At 40.2% G+C, this 19,377-nt stretch overlaps 1 protein-coding gene across 3 annotated transcripts in view; it reads right to left on the bottom strand.

The window, feature by feature from the left end:
- MRTFA (myocardin related transcription factor A) overlaps positions 1–19,377 on the bottom strand; it is an 85,130-nt gene that overhangs the window by 56,352 nt on the left and 9,401 nt on the right. For 2 of the 3 annotated variants that reach the window (XM_083573767.1, XM_083573765.1), the window contains exons 2-3: positions 15,991–16,044; positions 8,798–9,059 (exon numbers count right to left, since the gene is read on the bottom strand). The gene's annotated coding sequence lies outside the window, so the exon portion shown is untranslated. The remainder of the gene's footprint in view (positions 1–8,797; positions 9,060–15,990; positions 16,045–19,377) is intronic. The other variant, XM_083573766.1, reaches the window with a different exon arrangement.

The following is a 19,377-nucleotide window of genomic DNA, read 5'->3' as shown; positions in this document are numbered from 1 at the left end:
ATGAGGGTACCATGGTCAACAGCGTACTGGAAGAAGCAAAGATCACCAGTGTTGAAGGAAGGATTCTTCAACATCAACTTCGTTGGACTGGTCATGTTTTTCTGATGCCTGGTTTTGTCTTCCAAAGCAACTACCGTACTCTATTCCGAACTTAAAAATGGAAAGTGTAATGCTCGTGGTCAACAAAAGTGGTTTAAAGACTCTCTCAAGGCAAATATAAGATAAGGTAAGAAACACTAGGAAACACTGGCCTGCAATCGCTCCAATTAGAGAACAGCTTTTACCAAAGGTGTCATGGACTTTGAAGACGCTCGAACTCAGGACGAAAGGGAGAAAACATGCCAAGAGGAAGGCACGTTTGACAAACCCTCACTGCGATCAACTCCCACCTGGAAACCTATGTCCCCACTGTGGAAGGACGTGTGGATCTAGAACTGGCCTCCACAGTCACTTACGGACTCACTGTTAAGACCGTGTTCAGGGAAGACAATCTTACTCTGCTACAAGTGATCGCCAAAGAATAATAGGTGGGTAGCCCTGACCACTTGTCAAAGTGGCCCATGGGGTGTGGGAAACAGAATCCAGCCCGCCAGCCCGACCCAGTTCCCCACACCTGTTTTAAGCCATAACTCAAATTGTGATTTTATGCCTATATAAACACACACACTTCTTTTTTTAAGCAGCAGTGGCCTCATAAGCTACAATGGATGTTGAGTGTACATCCCACACATCCTATTTTAGAATGCCATGGAAATCCCTCTTCACTATCAGCATTTGCTTTAATCTAAGACAGCTGGAACTGGTTTATGACATCAGCCAAACAGAGTTTGAAAGACAAATCTTAAGTAGTTCTTTTTCTGGGAACCAAGATACTTTAAAAAATAGGTGCATCCCAAACACTGGACATGCCGGGAATGTTTTGAAGGGGGAAAACCTCGATTCCAGTTTATCTGCAGAGGAAGCTGCAAACTAGGACAGCACACTGACAAAATGAAAGGAAGTAACTTAAGAAAAATCTGTGTGTGTGTGTGTGTGTGTGTGTGTGTGTGTGTGTGTGTAGAAGAATCTATTTAAATAACTGGAACTAGTTTCTTTAAAACAGAAAAAAGGAACCTGACACATATGATCACATGCAACAAGGTTTACGGAAACTTATCTACTCATATAAACCAAACACTGACAGAGCTACAGCACTCAAGTTGTTTTTAGTAAAGGCTTTTTTTAAAAAAGCAAGTAGCTTTCAGCAAATATTTAATGCCAAATAATTTCATAAATTGTGTTTCATACACCATCCTATAATAGTGTGCATTAGACTTTAGTGCATTTCCAGTGGAAATGGTTGAGAGAGGAGGGCCACATTCAAAAATTACTTTATATTATTTTAAAAAATCACTAGCGTTACAGAATTTAAACACACACAGCTTCAAACTACAACTGTATGGCTCTCTTCAGGTTAATGAACCCTGATCAGACACTTGATTGCAAGCAGGATTTAAGCCATAGTTTCCTGGCTCATGTTGGCCTAGTTAACACATCAAGCTAAGCCAAATTGTGGCTTAGTACAATGTGTTAGCATGTGGTCATTTGAGGAGATCACAGCCCCTTCATTCCATCATTCTGCTAAGCTGTCATTGCTTGGTGTGTCCAACAAACTGCAATTCATTGTTTACTTCTCTCCAGACTAACCACAAGCCATATCCAATGTTGGTTCTTGGTTTACAGCTTTTGGTTATTCTGGAGTGAGCTAAACCATGAGGATAGGTTTGGACAACATGTTCAGACATGTTTGGGATTGCCAGTGCACCCTCCAGTACACCCTGTGGCACTTACAAAAGGTCTTGGTAAAAATTCCTTTAAAAATCGACAATGAATGACAGACTCTTTGCTATTCCTGCTCCAATCCCTCTCCTACATGCCCCAACAGGAGCCATCAATCCCAACACAGATCATAACAGTATACCACTCTCTAAAAATTGTCCTTTGTTCCAAATTTCACTTCCTGTGTTTTATTACTGATCCATAAATGTCTAGAAGAACTAGCCTGGCTGCAGACCCTAGCATAACTTTTTAGAAAGAACAAAGTAAAGAAGGCAATTCCCCACCCCACCCCGAACAACTGGGACTTGTATATTATTCCCACTCTCATCTTTTTTAAAAAAAAGAATGTAGGAATTGTCCAGTGTGCAAGGGATAAACAGCTTTCTTAAGGAGTTATCTGAACAAAACATTCCACTAGCACAAGAGAGCTGATTCTCTGGACCTCTTGTAAACAAGAGAATATTGCATTGCCATTAGACAACACGTTAGACAATCCCTAACTTTAACAGGGCATGCACTCAATTTCCACTGCAAGTGTTTTTACAGGAAAAAGGTACTGTATATGTACATCCTTACTTTGGAAAGGTATCAAATCTCTTCATTTCACACAGTTTAATCATATGAGAGTGGATCTTTACAAGAATTTTTACTAACCATGCTGTCATACAATGAATTTGAAACGTAAGCAAAAAAACAATTTTTGTAGAAGTAAAATTCTATAAAAAGCAGAAGCAAATTCCCAAAGATTAGTCCAAGTGCTCCCAGCAGAACTCCTCAAAAGTTAAAACCTGTAGCCTGCATGCTCACAGCCAGTAATCAGGAGAGGAGTCTTTCCCAGTAAAATTTAGTTCATTAAAGAACCCAAGGGTTGGCAGCTATTTGCTTGAAATTCAGAGAAGTGATCTCATTGTTCAAACATTTGAACTTATGGGGGAGGAAATCTCAAAGTTGAAATACATACAACCTTTTTTTATTTTAAAAAAATCACCTCTACATTCTGTTCCACTCCCCAGATCCTGGTACTGCTTGCACATTAACATTGTTTAACTAAAGGGAAGTTACCTGATTGAACTGCCATCAATATAGTTTCTGGTTCCAGCAGAATCATACCAAATCCTTTTCTCAAGGGAAACTATCCATGAAATGAAAATACAGGAAGGATTGCAGATTCAGACTCATTCAAGACTTTCTTTCTAAAAGCAAATCCTTATAGATTATCACTAAGAAGTGATATTTTTCTGTGCATTTCCAAGGTTATCCACTCTACCGGTACAATGCAAAATCAAGCTACAGAAATTCCAAAAGATTCGAGCTGCAGCAAGCAAGGATCCCTTCAGAACTCCCTTCTGTGAACAGCTTCCTTGCACAATCCCTCTTGTTTGAGAAAGGAAGAGGAGGTTGCATGTGAACTCTTAAATTCCCCAGAGGACTATACCAATGAGGGAGTTCTCTTCCAGGAATTAGTACACCCACATGACCCTCTAAACTGAGACATTCACATAGCTTGAAAATTGCAGCCCACAAGAAGTACAATAACTCTGACACATGTTGCATCCAACAATATTTACAGATGAGACAATCAGGCTGAGAAATGTAGCAATGGAGTTCACTCCCATTTTACTTGGTCATTATTTCTTGTCTCCAGGAGGAAATTTATTTTAAGTTTATTACAACAGCTAATTTAAACATTTAGTATAAAATAAATGTATTACAGCAACTGCCTTTCCACCCCTCTCCTGTAGTTCTCCTAGACAAAGCAAGTTATGAACTTAGTAGGTTATAGTATAATACTAACTTTTTAAATGTGCTTTCTTTCTGGAGGAATTTATATCTCATGAATTTAATTTCTTGAAACCATGGATTGCTTTTTTAAAACGACACAAAAACCAAAGAGACATTTGAAACATTTCTAGCATTATGACATGTGTCTCAGAATATTCTGTGCCATGCACAGCACTTAAAAAAATGCTCTATACTTTTTCAAATAGCATAGTTGGGATTACTCGATTGCTTTTGTTCCAAGATTCCCCCTCCTCAAGCTGACTCTAATAGGGACTGTTACTCTTTGCTAAAGTTAAATACTGAAATAATTCTAGCGTAAATGTAATTCTAAAGCTATTACTACCTTCAGAATTGGGGGGCACTAACCAGAACAAACCAAAGAGATCCTGGAATAAATTTGCTATCACACAAGCGACTGCTGCACAATGATACACAGTATCTTGAAAAGGAATTATTGACACTGCACTTAACTATTTATATCACATTTTTAGTTTGTTGCACATTTCATAACATTTGTATTCACCCTTATACAAATCTAACTTGCAAGCTGATATCACACCCATTTTAAATACAACAAATTGAGGCCAAGAGGTTGCAACTGGATCAAAAGCTGGCACAAGCACAGAAGCCAAGATGGGACTTGAGGCCAAGTTTCTCAGATACAAGGTTGAGTGCACCGGGACCAAAATAAGAGCCTCTTAATGGGTCTTCTTCTACACAGAGTGTGTATATTGTCATGGGAGAACATGAAGCAAGTGTATTTTAACATAAATATAAATATCCAGAAGATACTTTATATTATTGTAGTATCACTTAATGAATCTAAAAGTCAATTAGGCATCAGTCAGATGAAGTATTATTTATTAAAAATTTGACCACTTAAAAATCTCTACAAAGTTTACATTAAAAATAAAAATAAAACATTCAACAAATTTTCCTTTGAAACAAGATCAACAGAAAATGCAACTGTATTTCACAAATAACGCTGAGCAGTGCACACAAAAAAAGAGTATTATGCCATTACTGTCTTCCTCTCATGAATTATTCAAAGCGGGCATTCCACGTTGGTCATGGAATGATGAGCAGGAGTTTCTCAGATCTTAAAAGATTGGCTTTGGCTGCACCAGGGAGAGGCAGTCTGCTAGGCTATCCTTTCTCATGGTGGAAACCAAACAAATGCTACCACAGAAGAGCTGCATTTCCTTCCAGTTCTGAAATCAACATGCTCCAGTTGCCCATTTGTTTATTCAAATATACAAATTAAATTTTGCTCAAGTTCTTATGCTTCTATGTACCCAGTGCTTTTTTCTGGGGGTACACATACAACCAAACCTTTTGTGAATCTAAGTTTGGCCTCATTGAGGGGTAGTATTTCAATATGCGTAGGAAAATGAGAGTACCCCTAAACATTTTTAAAGAAAAAAAGCACAGTATATACCTCTGGATAGACCTCCAAAACTTTGTCAAATGTATTCATTGTCATTCTATCAGCACATTGTTTCATTTGCATAATGTGTCTGGGAAAGGCTGCATGGGCACAAAAAATGCAGGGCAAAGCTATGATCTAATTTCCTTTGGTCTGAACTGAAACGAGAGAGAAAAAACTTGATTTAGATCTGTTGACTTTTGGTGGTGCTGTGGCACAATTATCTGATGATTCAAGCTGAATCAAGGCAACTTCATTATTTGTCAGGCTTCCACAAAGATCCTTGTGGGTTTTTCCAGCATTAAATGCACACTGTTCACATCTGCAAGCAACATTCATGGATCTCTTGAAAACGAATAGCCAGGGGATCAAAGGCTGAAAAAACTATTAGGTATACTAAACACTGACCCTGCACTAGCTATGACAAATTCCAGTTCCAGAACAATATGTCCAGAATTTCACAGCATGTTTGAAAGAGCCCCAAACATTGTATAGCTGAGTGGAAACTCTCCATTACCTGAGGCATTAAGTTCATTTCATGAAGTGTCTCAAGACTGAAATTCCGTACATTCCCAACAGCTGAGTTTCTCCAGAATGGGCTCCTTTTCTACACAGTGAAAACTCCTAAGCTATGCATGTCAATGCAGATTAACAAGCTACTGCAAGTTCTACCCAGTCTCTTCTGATCAGTTATGCGACTAACAATGCACAATCTGGAGAGCCGAACAGCCAGGAATGTGAAAGAACCAACCAACACAGACCCAGACTGATACAATCGCAAGCTTTATGGCCTGAGGACATATGAAAGATTACAACTTCTGTTGACTAAGGCTGTACAAGTGATGAAGCACAGGGAAACGGTGATGTGATCATTTGATTGTAAGTGAAAGCCAAAATTACGAAATTAAAAAATAGCATACAAGAATTATTTTTGAGAGCTGCATGAAAACATATTGCTACCAGGAAGCAAAACCGTTAAGGCTGCAATCCAAACCAAGTCTACCTGAATTCAGCTGGATTAAAGCTCATTCATAGATGGCTTTCGACTTTGGTCCTGCCGAGTTATATAAATCAGAACCATTCTTTTATGTGTTAGGGAGGCTGCAAGGACAAAGGCACCTTATATCACTTATGGTGGACTTGTCCTAAGGTGGAAGGTTATTGGGCATTGATTTTTACACATATTAAATTGTACAACAATCCTTAACAGGTGACCCTCTGCTTGCTTTCCTTGCTAATGATCCCTGGCATAGAATTTGTCTTTTTCAAAGCTACTGCATACAGGTTTGACATCTTCATTGAGCTATACAGTACTGACATTCCTGGAGCACAGCTTTCTTTTAGTAACCAAATATATTTTTGCCAATTTTGTTTGTAACACAGAGTTTTGAAATGATATGGTGTTTATTCTCGTTAACATATTGTATGTTTCCAGTCTTGAGGTATTGAACTTACAGCAATATATGATCATACTAGGTAACTAAGAAAATGGAGTTCATACATATTTGTGGAGCCAAGATTGTTCTTCAATTTGCAGAACTACCAGGCACATCAACATTACAAGGAGAACCACATTACAGACAAATGCAAATGTAATCATTTCAGACTTTGAGGTTGAAATGTATGCATTTCCTAGTAAAAGATTATGTAAATACATTTTTTCTATAAAAACGTGTGCAATGTAAGGCACACTGAGGGTTAACCTCCTGGGAGGCTACTCAGCACATTAAGTAAACTCAATTCTGACTCAGCAGACTGTGTCTGGAGTTGAGAACAGAAGAATCCTTCAGAAGAATCCTTAACAACAATAACAGTTAACTTTTTCTGCCCCTTGTAATGACTACCTCATGCCACTGCTAGCATATCCTTTCCATTGCCCAGCATAAGAATTAGTCATACAGTCAGCACCAGGTTTACTCCAGAGCCAATTTGATAAGGCTAGGAGTGTTTAAACAATGAACTGCAGCCCACTTACACTGCACTATCAGAGTTACAACTATGGTCAAAATGAGGAGGAAATGATCACACCTAGACAGCAAACATTCATGGCTAAACCTGTGTATGACATGGCAAATTAAACATTTACCTGTACCTATGCTACTTTGCACATTCCGGTTTAAGAATTCAATAGGGAATTGTAATATAAAAGCACTAATTATCTATTCCTAATTATATAATTTCAGTAAAAATACACTGCTAATTATATATTCCTAAATCTGTAAAGCCAAATGCTTTTTTTAAAAGTAGTATTACATACAGCAGCTTTCATGCTAACTTTATAACTACATTTTATTTTTATCATACATCCCAAATTACCTGTTGTACAACTGAAGATGAAGACAGATGTAAACTTCGGATATATTATCAGGTCAGTTTTCCCCAAACCAATAATGGCACAGGTGGGCAAACTACAGCCCTCAGGAGCTCTATGTGGCCCATAAAATTCATTTCTAAAGTTACTGCAAAATTGCTCCAGATACTAGGTTTCTAAAGATGTGCTTGTGAGATCACCTTCTGGGGTGGACCAACCCAATGGATCCCACCCTTGCAGGGGGAGTCAGTCACAGCCAAGCCAAATCTCACCAGATCATGATCCATTTATGAAAACCATGTGACACTCACCCCTTCAAACACTTGTTTACTTCCAATCTATTCTGTAGCAAAAACCAGATCTGCAAATACGCTGAGCCCATGATGTATTCAGACAGCCCACTCTATTCTAATGGCAAAGAAGTCCTGAGCCAGACTAACCAAGGCTGCCCCAAGCTGGACATTCAAGTCCACCAGAACCCATTGTTCTTGTTCTCCAATACTACCCCAAGACTGCCTCTACCAACTGAGAAAGGGAGGCAGCTGGGCAGCAAGTGGGTAAACACCCACAAGATCCCTATTTGTCTCTCTGACCCAACACCAAATACAAACCCTCACATCTGGCTGAGGTGGGTTGGTTCCTCTGTGAGGGAGAGGAATGGAATCCCTTGCCCCCAAAGCCTTGAACCTATGCTGTTGCTGCACTGAGTACCAAGACAGGCAAGTAGAGCATGCCCACCCAAGACTGACCCCAGGTCAGTCACCTCCTCCACAATCATATTATGGTTGAGAAGTGTTTGATTTAGACTGACCAGATGTTCAGCAGCAGCAGCGAGAAGGCAAGTTGACATGGCTACTCAAGATCTGCTGACTGAATGGCAGCCCAGAGAGGGAAACAGCATGCAAATGATTCTTAGCTTTTCTCTTGGGATAACATGGTCCAGCCCTCACACTAAATAACCCTAATAATATTTGGCTTTTCTATAGCGCTTTGAATACTCCACCACGGCAACAACCCTGCCTTCGCAATAACAAAGCTCAGTGTTAGTAGATCAGCTCTGTAGGTACTAATGGCACTGGGTTTTATATCCCCATCAGATATGGATCTCCAATTACACAACTGCACATCAAAACTACTTGGAGAACTGCCACCATATGCAATTTTATGTTCCTTGGGGGTGAACTATGGAAGGCATTCCCAGTCAGGTTACTTCCAATCCCAATCAACTGCAGCTTGCAGAAAACTGCTGAGTGTAATACATATTACTAGTTTAAGAACTACCCTCTACTGCCCATTGAATAATTTATACAATTTATAGGCAAATTTGACTGTGATTCTTTTGCAGTGGTAAGAATTTAAGCTGCATCACTTCCAAAACCTGTACAAAAACAGTCTGCTTCAATATTTGTAAGACTGTCAGGGACGAAGCACAAAGCATGAACTGTTACTGTTCCACTTACCATTCTTCCTCTCACTTAGTGGAGGAAGGTTAGGGTTCCGGCCAGGATGGAGACCTAGGGTCAGCTCAGGCTGCAGGGACAGCTCCTGCAGCTCATTGGCAACAGCTTCACTCTGGGGGCTTGGTGCCGCCGAAAGAGACACCAACACTGCTTCATCTTCATTCTCGCCGGCCCCTCCTCCGTCCAGCCCATTTGCAGCAGCGACGGAAGGGGGCAGGCACAGCACTCCGGAGAAATCCACTTTGGCTTTCGTGATGGCAACCTGAAGACAGAACATATAAGAGTTGAACAATGGCATATATATATATATATTATTCTACCTTCCAAGAAGTAGGCCTCTTCTCTAGCTGTAGCTCTTTGCAGGGTCCCCCACGTTGTTTCAAGTTCAAAATAAATAGGCACAAACAATCTGCATACAAAACCTATGAGCATCTACAGCTCAAAGCAGCTAGAAATGTCTTCCTTCTTCCATTTCATACCTCAGAAAAGTCACATTCATAAGAGTAATCTGGATACATTAACTTTATTTAAAGGTGTAATATAATCAAATAAGCCTATATACACAACAAAAGAGGAAACAAGCTACTATTAACAACTAGGAACTGAATGAACTGCTGAGTTTGGCTCTGGAAAGGCTCAGCATATCCTGAAACAAGCTAATTTTGCCCTGCCCAAACTCCACGGCAAATTGCAAAATCCTTATAGAAAACTTTCAAGAGCTCAGAATAGCCTTCAGGCATGCATTACAAGACCTAGTGTAGCTGTGCTGGGCCTCTTCTTACAAACACAGCGGTCTCTGATGTACCGCAGGATCAATGACAATGTTGACCAACTGAGCACTAAAATTGCAAAGCAAGTCCCATCACAGCAGCCCTTACAGCTTAGGTTATTTCTAGACTGGAACCAGAGTCCACCAGCACTGGACAAGTGCTAGGTGACTGGGGTGGATTTTGGTACTATTCTTACTGGTTATCAATTTTATAATTCTAATTTATTAGTTTAATAGAGCTAATAAATTCCCTCAAAAAGCACCAGGAAACAGCCTGCACAAGACCAGGAAACAGCCCACTCTGGTCCTCTTCCCCCACGCCCACCAATTTACAAGATTAATGCTATTTCAGTGCTTTCTCATACGTTATCACAATAATACTTCCTTTATGCCCATTTATCAGCTTGTATGGTCCCACAGCGAGGTGTACGAGCAGGCAGTTCTTACTCGCATGTACTGTTCAGGTAGAAAGTCCCTTCCCTGCCTTGTTCATTGTTTCCTCCATCTCAGAGTTTGTACTAATGGCTTGTGGGTCTTTGCCAGGCTGAGCTTACTGCACTTTTGACTGCATGAGGGGAAAAGACAAATACAGAGATTTTCTTTCCTCTTTCTCTTGGAGCTGGGAGCAAAAGGGAAATGAGTAAAATGAGAGTTGAAGACTGACTAATTTTGGGCTGAATTTGGGTGGGAATGAACTTGGAGAAAATTGATCTGGGGTGTTATGCATTACTGGCTATGATACCCCTCTGTTCTTCATTTCAGATGTCCTCACACATAGCAGCAAAGCTTGTAAGGCTATGGGGACACAGAGCAAGCCTATAATCATATGGCATGTTCTGTAATTTTCTATAAAGCTGAACTCTACAAGTATGTTTCTTACATTTTAAACCCATTTCTAACAGGGACTATGCATGAAGAGTAATAACACTCCTGTGATTACTTGTCAGTAATAACTCCAGCTAATTTCAAGGTTTTTTCTACAGGAATTAAAAAACATCCACCCACAATGATGCCTTGAAACAGTGGAAAAACTAAGGCTGTCAACTGATGAAAAGAATTTTTCTTCATTAATCAGTTTATACATTATAAAAATTAGAATATGGATATTCTTTGGAAACAATGAATCATAACATAGCTTGAATTAAGTTGTAAGATATCACTCATCTTTTGGGAGGGGATATATTTGATATTGTTTTGCTCAGTCAACGTAATAGGGACATGCTAGAACAAAAAAAAAGCCTTTAAAATGTTGAATTCATAGCCCCCCATTTAAAACTGGATCACTGATTAAGGTTTGTGACCCCCATATAAACTGCATAATACTTTACAAGTCTGAGGATGCAGTTGCATTATAAAGCATACTGTCATTCTCCACATATCCCCAGCAATCAAGGTTTCTGTTGTTAGCAAATTATTTTAAGACAGAAAGGTGGGGAAGTAATTCCATTAGCAAACTTGCTATGGACGTTTCTCTTTATTCTTCGTTCCTTTAAGTCAGTTTCTATTTAGGAGTGGTTACCAGGGTAATGGCAATTTCCTACTCATTTAAGAATTGCTAAGCAACCTGCATCAACTAGCAGCAGCAGGTGGCATGCAGAAGTAGGCTATTTTGGGAAGCAGTAACTACTTTTCTTGCATTTAAAAAAAGCCATCTGTTACATGTCTCTGGCAACTGTGATCAGGAAGCCAAAAGAAAATCTAAAGTAATCTTTAGGCAGAGTGGTGTTAAGTGGATCAAGTTTTAAGCTAAACAGATAAAGAAGAAGCAGTGGTGTTATAGCTGAGGACAACATTCTTTCTAGACAACCCTAATTCAGAAAAGTAGGAAACAGCACCATGTTGTTGATAGTCTACTAATAAGCAGAAAACAATCACCTAAAACTGGGTATTTACCCAGAAATATCAGTGCTCCAATCAATTCTTCAGAGATTCAGGCACAAGTCTTTCCCTATCCCTGTTACTAATGACACTACAACTGGAAATTCTTAGGATTAAATCTAGGAACAAAATACATTAAAAAATATGCACTGCCTAGAGCCATGACAGGTCGTTCAGATAACTGAAAAATAAGGCCAGGAAAGTCCAATCAACATAGTTTTCTTTTATTCATTCATTCATTCATTCATTCATTCATTCAATTCCATTTATCCTGCCCTTACTCCCAAAGGAACCCAGATGCATACTATAGACTGAGATCTGCATATTTAGGGAAGTTCTATTTTATAGAGGGACGTCCACTCTGCTACTTGCTATGCTCTTTCTTGGAACTTCTCTATGCAGACAATTACCTGAGTGTGGTCTTTTGAATAATTCTCCAAGTAAGGAACTAAAGTGTGCACTCATTTTCAGTGTACAACCTGAATGGTATAAGAAGCCATTGCTTTCCCTATTATCCTGTCGCTCCCCAGCACTGCAAGGAGGGAAACAGTACATCCAGTACTTCTACTGGCAGTGCTGAAAATCAATGGTACAAGCACCTGTTTCACAAGGAACTTCTGCATCCCTATGGTTCTTTCCTTGTCAGATTAGAAATGCCACAGGGACAATGACTTGTCATTCCCCAACCAAGAGCAAACAGCACCAGTCTTAAGGCAAATTCATACCAACTATATTTAAGCACACTAATGTTTTATATGGTTATGCAATGAAGTCATCTAACATATCTCCATCATATACAGAGCACACACAAAAAATGGGTTCCATACAACCTAACTGAACAGTTCACAGAATTACTTGATTACAGCTACTTTACACCTATTTTGCCTTGTGGAAAGCTGTACATGGACTGGATTTCTTGCATGGAAGGGCTAAATTTTGATTGTAGAACACAGAAACCTGCCAAACTCAACTGGGAAGGCTTCAAGGAAGTTGAAGTAACTCCCAGTCTACAGAAAATTCAACGCCTGTTCAGTCTTTAGGTACACATGGATACATAAAAATATGTATTTTAACTTAACAAGCCTTTCCTAGAAACCCTGGTTTAGTCTAACCACAGGTCCAGAGGATGGCACTATCTAGTCAATCAAATGCCAACAATGCAATCAAATATTGCTAATATTAAAGTTGTATAGCATACTAGCATAGCTACTGTAGATTGTATGACTGGAAATAATTATACTGTTGCTCTTTAAAGTGTACAGTCCAGTAACAGAAGCAGAAGGCGAAAAGAAAATTATTGTGTCTCTAAGTAACGCCTCCCTTGTAGCATATTCAGTAAGTTAGGGGAGAGGTAGCACAGAAATGTGGACACCTTGAAAGTCCTTTTTCCGAGTTGCACAAATTTCCACTCCCAAGCTCTAAAAGCATGTGATCACAGAAATAATGTTAAGTGGAAATTGCAACACTGATGTTATTTTATCAGTCCTATAGCTTCTGTTTGTTGTAAGAAGCAACAGATGTTAACTATATATCCATTGATTGAGGAAGTATTCTGCAGGCCCTTGATTGAGAAAGACCAAAACAAGTTTTGCAATCCATGTAGACAGAGGAGCAAATGTGATAAGGATTTGACAGATGGCATGTTGATACAGGAAGGGGGTCTGCAACACTGGACCTTGCCTCTTCGTTATTTTCAAAAGGAATAAATAAACAACATGCAATGATCACCTGAAATATCATTGCTGCGATATGAAAGGATGAAGTAATAAAACAAGTTGTGCCCCTGCAAGAAAATCTGAAAAGGCTGTGATCCTATAAATACTTAAGCTTCATTTAAATGACTCGGATTTGGGTTCACCTGCACATATTAACAGTATTTATGTCAGCCTACTGTACCAAGTATGTGGACACATACCCAGGAGGGAGGAAATGCATTTATAACTGGAAGCACATTTCTAGATACCATTCCACTAAAAAGCACTGGTTCCCACAATGGCCAGCCAGATCTCTACAGGAAACCCAAATGCAGGACACAATGACAATGGCCCTCTACAGATGGATCACATGGGTGTGGCTTCAGTGAGAAGTCCATGCAGCCACAGCAATTAGAGCTTCCAAAATTACCAGTGGTGCTTTTTTCCTTAAGCCCAATATAAAATGCTTTTTCTATACCCAGTCCAACCAAATCATAGGTCAGCATTTAGCAAATGATGTTCAGGCATCACTTGCTCAGCACTGATCCACACCCTTCAGGAGCACAGCCTGCACAAAGCTGTTTGACTCACCACTGTATTTCAACAGGAAGTCTATTAACCTGTCATACTAAACCATCCAAAACTCTCCAACCTGCACACAGACTTGGATCTATGAATGAGTATTTTTTAAACATTTAAGGTTGTTCCCCCCCAAATTGTGGTAATTTGTTTATTAAGCAAAAGGGGGGGGAGAGACTTTAAAAAGATTTCCCAAGCTCTTAACAATCAACTCTTCCAGAATCTTATCAGCTTATCAACCCTCCCCTCCACAAAAATTATTCTCCTCCATACATCCTACTCCTCTTAAACTGCCATCTGTAGAAACACAGATGTTTTGCCATCTCCATAGGCAAGCTCACACTTTGTGCAGAAATGTTTGCTGACTCATGCTTTGCCATATACACATATAAAGTGTTAGGGACAAACGGGCATCTAACATTTTAACATGGAGCAGACGTGCACCAGGAAGCCATTTCTAATCAAGTACTTACTGCAGGTCCCAATGGGGTGATTTATTTAGAGCAGGGTTAGGGGACCTCTGGCTGACAGGTCAAATTGGGACCCATGCTGAACCACAAGCTACAGGTTTCCCAAACCTCACTCATCTGCCTTTCACATGATATTATATGTGACATCAGGTGTGGCGCAGAGATGCAGGGGGTTTGGCTACGCAACAGTTCCCTAAGGGGAACTTGATCACATATCCAATCCCTGAAGAAAGCAGCTTTGCCAACACTTTACTTGGCACTATGAAGCACTTCCCACATGCCAGCTGGCTGTAAGGCATTTGGGAAGCACTTCGCTTAAAAGCTTTGCAAGACTTGTGCTCAGAGTTTCCCTAGTACTGAAGATAAGGCTTCCAAAGCTCCTTGCACTGAGGTTCCCAAGTGCCTGCCAACTAGGTCACTGTTGGGTGCCTGGAAAGTGCTGCACAAACGACTTTGACAGGTGAGTTGGACTGCCCACCTGTTTAAGTTGGCCTGTGGGCTATAAAGATTCCCCACCCCGATCTACAGCTTAATGTGAACCTTTGGGCAGGTGGATGATTATGAGAACATGGAGCCCCTGACCTTGAGTTTTCTGGATTATCAGCATCAGTGCCTTTGTCAGGTGAGGCAAGCATGTCTGTGATTCTTTCAAATCATGAGAGGTAGCAACTTAACAAACATATCAGTGATGTGGGATGAAGAATTTTCCACAGCTATGTTTTTCCATGGGCCCAAGTACATTTCTAAAGATGAGTTGTTCTGGGGAAGTATTAGTTTGAACACTATAATTAATTATGCAAAAAAAATCTAAGGCACAAAGAAATTTTCCAAAAAAATGTTTTCCTTAAAAAACTTTCTGATTCAAAATTTTCCAGGAAGTTCACATTGCCCATGAAAACCATGGGTTCTGAAATAGCTACCAGATTTTGTGTTTGGTATAAAAATACACAATAGTAATTAATTTTTTACACACAGATCCAAAAAGCTAGTATCAATAAGGTTCCCCTCAACCCCTCTCAACTATAATATGTCAAAGCCAATCTCCTTTGCAGGAGGGCATGGTTGCGGGCTGGCCTCACACTTTCCCGCACTTAGTGGTGGCGAGTCAAGTCCCCCGCATCATCAGGGAGTCGCGGCCCGCGTCACGCCCGCAGCCAGCCAATCCAAGCTGGGAGCTCTTCCTTCTGCTTCCTGCTTCAGCGGATCTCCCGCCCTTTCTTCTTGCATTCGACAACTTAACCTTGCTATGGACCTTGGTTGGTCGCCTGTTGAAGGGGCCTGGTAGGAATTTTTCCACTTGGCAGATTGGCACCAGCCACTTGGTTCTCACCTACCTTGTAGCAAATTGTCACAACTTTGTAAGGTTTGGTGGTTAGGCATTGGAAAAGCTTGGTTGATGGGAGGAGAAGTTGTGGCCATCACCTGCCCCTCTCCCCTTTAAGGGTATTCCGTTAAAAGAATCCAGGGGTCGTGGTTCCTGTCCAAAGCCCAGGGAGAGGCTAGGGCCACGGAACGACCACACCGGTGACCCTGAGGGGAGATCCGAGTTGATGTACATCAACGGTGCTCCCCCTACTGGTGGTTAACCCTTGTGAGACTCCCTGCATGGCAGGCAGGAGCCAGATATAGTCGGTTTGGGTCCAATGCCTAAGCCAATACCATTCACATTCTGTAACCAATAATGTTGTGGCCTTTATTAGCCCATTAACCTAAAAGACTGGTGTCCACGTGTCTTATTCATCAAATGGGCCTTGGCATGCAATTAATTTTAAAAGGAAGCAATGCAACTGGAAGATTACAAACCTTATAGTTCCCACAAATCAATCCAGTTCTGTTCCATGCCAGGCGCTCCAATCACTACAAAAGAAACAGAAATCACACAAATCAAATCTCTTCTATAAGACTTAAGCCATGTTACCTATAGATAAAAAACAAAGCAGCTCCCATCTTGTTGCCACCAAATTTAAGTTGTTTGGCATCCCCTCTAAAGCAATGTCAGGATTCAGACAGTATTTGAAGGCTACATTCAGATGACACCTCCTCTACCTGTGGTTTGGAGAATCACGAACAATACTCCTCCCTTCACAAGCACAACTTAATAAATTATTTCTTGGTTTAATCCAGTCCTGGTTTGTTTGCATATGCGGATCAAATCCCAGTTGAGACAATCTGTGATTCTTTTAACATCTTACTGGTTAATTTTGAGTGTACAATGTATACAGAAACAGTCTTTATTTACAAATAAAGTTTTTGTAAATTACAAAGTCTTTATTTACAAATACAGTAAATGATGCAGCATACTAAATGCAGCCTAAGCAAGTCTTAAGTGACACAAAGCAGCAACAGTTTTAGATGGGAGTATATACTTGAATATGTCTATGCAATAATGGGACTATCAGATTATCAGATTCTGCTAAGTGGCTACTGCAGCAACATATGGAGTAGTGCACAAATTTAGAATAGCAGTGCACTCTCCACATGCCTTATGCATGAGGAATTACAGTGGTACCTCGGGTTACATACGCTTCAGGTTACAGACACTTCAGGTTACAGACTCCGCTAACCCACAAATAGTGCTTCAGGTTAAGAACTTTGCTTCAGGATGAAAACAGAAATCGTGCTCCAGCGGCACGGTGGCAATGGGAGGTCCCATTAGCTAAAGTGGTGCTTCAGGTTAAGAACAGTTTCAGGTTAAGTACGGACCTCCGAAACGAATTAAGTACTTAACCTGAGGTACCACTGTACAATACAAGCCGCTTCATCTGAAAAAAGTATTACCAAAGAGAACTATATCTAAATTTCCTTAACCCTAGACATATCCCACTTTGAACATACCAATAGTGCACCAAATACAGATCATGAGCCAAGCCAGTCATACTCAGGAGTAGATTTGTTTAAATGAATGGACCTTAGTAACTTAGGTATATTAATTTCAATCTACTCTGAGTAAAAGGTAAAGGGACCCCTGACCATTAGGTCCAGCCACGGACGACTCTGGGGTTGCAGCACTCATTTCGCTTTACTGGCAGTGGGAGCCGGCGTACAGCTTCTGGGTCATGTGGCCAGCATGACTAAGCCACTTCTAGCGAACCAGAGCAGCACACGGAAACGCCATTTACCTTGCCGCCGGAGCAGTACCTATTTATCTACTTGCACTTTGATGTGCTTTCGAACTGCTAGGTTGGCAGGAGAAGGGCCCGAGAAACGGGAGCTCACCCTATCACGGGGATTTGAACCACCGACCTTCTTTTTATTTTTTTTTAATTTTTCAATTTCTGTACCGCTTTATATTTTTAATAAAAACCTCAAAGTGGTGTATAGCGTATTAAATCAATAAAACAATGGCAGGATGATGTTCCTCTGACCTCTTGAGGAGCTTCTTCAGTAGGGCTGGTGAGTCTGGGCCTCGCCCCCTAGGCCAGGTGGAAAGGTTGTAAATATACAACCCCATATTTATCCTGTTAGCATTTATCTTTTCCAACCTTCATCATGTGGCAGCATTGGTACTTAGGTGACAGCCCAGGTTTTCATGAAAAATAAGGGTATAAACTACTGTAAAGTTGCTAGAACCTGATGGTAATCACCACCAGAACATTTCAGTTTGAAATTTTCATTACATTAATTTGTGTGTGCAAAGGAATGCTTTAATCTTTGAAGAGCAAGAGCTCTCAACTGGAAGAAGCTGCCAGGGACATAATAATAGACTAAGTTTTACTTGCTTCTACAAGTGTGCATTAGCTACAAATCACAAGAATGATATATTTAATGTGATTTTTGCTTCTGCATCTTCATATTCTAGAGCCAGAACTGAACAAATGAGAAACCACATTAAAAGAAAAAAGTTTTTAAAGAATAGGTCTAACATTGAATTTTAATGCACACAACTGGATGTGGTCCCTGTACTTTGGTAACATTTTACCACATTTTAGCCTAAATGCCAGTAGCAATCTAAAATGACATGTTTTTTGAGCACCATTCCTTCCTGCCTCTTAACACAACTTAGTTTCTTTCAATAGCTCTAAGCAGTCACAAAAGGTGAAATAGAATCAAAGAATCGTAGAGCTGGAAGGGAGCCTGAGGATCATCTAGTTCAACCCCAATGCAATGCAGGAATATGCAGCTGCCCGTTACGAAGATCGTGCCTGCACTATGCTCTACCCAACTGGGCTATCTAACTTCTCACAATCTTCCAGACAAGGGTGTGCAGTGTACTGCCTCAGCCATCAGATTTAATTGACTTCCCTACTGCCAAAGATCACTCAGTCAACTACCATGGAAGTTCCCAGGAATATCCAGAAAGGTGAGGGGTTATGACTACACTACGTACAACCACTTCCTTTATGCCTGTTGGGTAGTCCCACAACAGATAATTAGCAAGCCAGTTTGCCAAGAGGTGGACGTTAAAGGCCTCAGGAGAAGATATGCTAAAGCACTTCTTTCCCAATACCTGCTTCTTTTCTGGCATAGACATCTATCCAGTAATACTTAGTAAGTCAATGGCATGCTGCAGCTTTAAAAATCTAGCTTGGGACTCTAACAGAAGGCAATGTAGGAGACACTTTACTGCAGTGAAGGCTTAGCCATTAGTCTTAGCTGCTAAGATAGCCCTTCTGTAAAGCATTTACCGGTATATAAAAGCTCCTTTTCCTTAACTCTTTTCTCCAGAATATGAGGGTCTTGAAATATTGTAAATAGAAATGAGAAATAAAAAAAGAAAAGGTAAAGCCCTTTAGACCACTTGGGCATACAATGGAAATGAGTAACAACTTAAGTTCCAAATTCCAACAGATCCCAACATATTTTCTGCCTCACCCCAGCTTACATGATTAGTCAATAAACATATGTAAGAAAGCAATTTTTAATCATCTCATGTATTTTATTTTTCTTAATAGTGCCATGTTATGTCCACAGCTCAACTACACAGCTGGTAACAGAACCACTATGAAGTTTTCCCCCACCTCTTTTCCAGCTGTGTGGTATGACTGTACTGTAATAAAATAACTTTCACAAGTCCCCTCCCCCTGAGAAAATAACGTCAACTGTAAGAGATGCAGAAGTCTTGTCTTGCTCATAAACTTATAATTCAGTGGAAAAGTTTATACACCATTGTTTACATGTTCCAGCTAAGCTGTTGGTATTCTAGCAATTACAATGGGTTATCTGCCTTTGCTAGTGGTGACTCAGAGTTTA

The sequence above is a fragment of the Podarcis filfolensis genome (assembly GCF_964270895.1).
Source record: "Podarcis filfolensis genome assembly, chromosome: 10".
NCBI lineage: Eukaryota > Metazoa > Chordata > Lepidosauria > Squamata > Lacertidae > Podarcis > Podarcis filfolensis.
The sequence above is the reverse complement of the archived record's forward strand: the minus strand, read 5'-3'. Positions and strand labels throughout refer to the sequence as shown.